Below are 2807 nucleotides of genomic sequence, written 5' to 3' on the forward strand. Positions count from 1 at the left end.
TCCTTCCTCCTTTCCTCCTCCCCCCCTCCTCCTCCTCCTCCTCCTCCTCCCCTCCTCCTCCTCGTCTTCCTCCTCGTCTCACGATTCGCAACCCTACGGCAGGTCTACGACACCTTGACTGGAAGGAGCGTCCGCTTCGAGCACCACATGCCCTCACAGACCGTCCTCGCTTCCTACCTCCCGTTCTTCGATCAGTATGCTCTCTCGCATGCCGTATGGGTGAGCTTCCTCTACGTCCTCCTCCTCTCCTCTCCTTCTTTCACCTCTCCTCCCTCCTCCTCCTTTCGCTGCCCAAGCGCTGAGAGCTCTTTCAGTCCCCCGACAGCGACGCCTTCTGCTACGCTGGGGTCGGTATGGATGGAGCAGCGGGCGCGTGGGTGCAAGAGCTCCCCTCCTCCTTCGCCGAGAGTCCTCCTCCTCCTCGCCTCGTCATCAGCGGAGCAGAGACAGTTTCTTGGTCGCAGTGCTGAAGGATGAGAGCAGGCGAAGATGGAAGTGTCAAGAGTAGGGGAGAAGGAAGAAAGGAGGAAGAAAGGATTGAAGAAACAAAGTTCAAAGATGCTCGTTCAGTTTGTCTCTCCTCAGTTGGCATCGCAGCTGGACAGGCGGAGTTAAGGAAATGAAGAGAGTGCGATCAAGTGAACGAGGAGGAAGAAGCGTGGAGGAAAGATATGGGGGGGGGAGTGGGGGAGGCGGGGGAAGAAGAGGAGGGGCAGGAGGCAGTCAACAAGCTTCACTGCTGGTCAACTTCACTTGCTTCCCATCTGGCTCTTCACCCTCGCAGGTTCGCAGAGCATCCTCGTAACGACGTGCTGGGGAAGCATCCTCCTCCAGATCTTGACCGTCATGCCTGCATGCCCCAAGCTCAGGGCGATGAGAGAGCGAGTGAGAGCGGCAGAGGAGAGGAGGAGGAGGAGGAAGGAGACAGGCCGGAGGCGGTTGAGTGCGGGGAGTAAGAACGAAGGGAGGGTTCGAGGAGGAAGGAGAAGTGTGGGGAAGGTTGGGGGCGGGGGAGGGGGGGGAGGTGAAGGTTGGAGCTCACTGGCGAAGTAAACGTGTCTTCCTGCTAGAGTGCCGAAAAAGCACAACAATGTGGCGTAGATGGGGGAGAGGACTGGGAAAAAGTCAGGTTCTCCTCGCCGGAGGAGGAGGAGGAGGAGGAGGAGGAGGAGGAGGAGCTGACTGAAGGAGGAGGAGGAGCCTGCTTATCCTCCTCATCCTCATCCTCAGCCTCATCTTCATCATCATCGTTATACCCTCTTCCCCATCCTCCTCTTACATGTCAAGGAGGCGATCCTGTAAGTCCAAGGTCCCTGTATGAGAGAACCATTCGGCTCCTTGGATGATGTTAGAGACAAGACGCAGGAGAGGGAGAGGGAGAAGGAGAAGGAGAGGGAACGAGGTCATGTTGTAGGAGGGGGGATCAAGAGGAGGAGCAAGAGGAGGAGCAAGAGGAGATTGCGAGGAAGTGCTGCGAGCATGAAGAGTTAGCGGGAGGACTTTTGGGGGGGGAGGGGGAGGGGGAGGTTTGTGGGTTTTCGCACATTCAAAACTTTTCGCAGAGCCTGAGGAGAACAAGTCAGCGAAGGCGAGCGAAGGGAGCAGGCAAGACCGGTCTCATCACCACAAGTGAGCATGAACCGGTCACCTGCTGAGTTGTGAGAAGGGAGAGGAAGGCAAAGGAGGGATAGGAGGAGAAGAGAAACGATGAGAAGACGGGAAAAGCGGTACAAGAGAATGATGAAAGAAATGGGACGAGGAGAGAGGAAATGAGGTAGGGAAGGGGATAGCAAGAAGATGTTTAAAGGGTGAAGGAAGAAGACTAAGACAATTAGACAACAAGACAAGCGAAGGGGAAGGAAGGAAAAAGAGCAGGGAGGGAGCAGGGAGCAGGGAGCAGGGAGCAGGGAGCAGGGAGCAGGGAGCAGGGAGCAGGGAGCAGGGAGCAGGGAGCAGGGAGCAGGGAGCAGGGAGCAGGGAGCAGGGAGCAGGGAGCAGGGAGCAGGGAGCAGGGAGCAGGGAGCAGGGAGCAGGGAGCAGGGAGCAGGGAGCAGGGAGCAGGGAGCAGGGAGGAGCAGCAGCAGTTTTCTTCGTCCGTCACCGCAAACACGACGCAGCGGTACGCCATCTCCCTCCACCACTCGCTCGAGTATCTCCCATGCTGAGGACGCTGCCTCGTCGTCCATGCCCAGAACTTGCTGACGGCAGAGCCCTGGCTGTCTAGGGGGTAACAAGAATGAGGGGAGGAGAAGCGAGGGCAGAGAGCGGAGAGAAGAAGAGAGAAGGAGAGAGAAGGAGAGAGAAGAAGAGGGGTTGGAGGGGGTTTAATCAGGGTGCGCAAAGGGAGAGATGACAGGCAGAGGAGAGGGAGGAGGTTCTTACCTCTCATGCTCGTGAGGCACCTGCCAGTATCATGACTCGTCCTGCCTGTCTGCTCGAATCTCCTCCATCCCTCCAGCCGTTTGCCGCAGGTCCTCTCAAGATGCTTGCCCGAGCAGCGTCGGAGCAGGTCAAGGCGAGCAAACAGTCTCTGCATGCGATTCGCTTCCTCTTTCCTGCCATGAGCGTCAGGCATGACGCGCGTTGACCTTCAAACATCCGTCATGTCCCCCCTCCTGGTTCCCATCCCCTCTTCTCTTCCGCATAAAATCCTTCTCCCCCACCCCTGCCCGCCCCTGCCCCACTCTCTGGAAGGTGTGGGAGAGGAGGAGGAGGACGAGGAGGACGAGGAGGACGAGGAGGACGAGGAGGACGAGGAGGACGAGGAGGACGAGGAGGACGAGGAGGACGAGGAGGGAGGACGAGGA

This window comes from Guillardia theta, assembly GCF_000315625.1.
Source record: "Guillardia theta CCMP2712 unplaced genomic scaffold GUITHscaffold_51, whole genome shotgun sequence".
Classification (NCBI taxonomy): Eukaryota; class Cryptophyceae; order Pyrenomonadales; family Geminigeraceae; genus Guillardia; species Guillardia theta.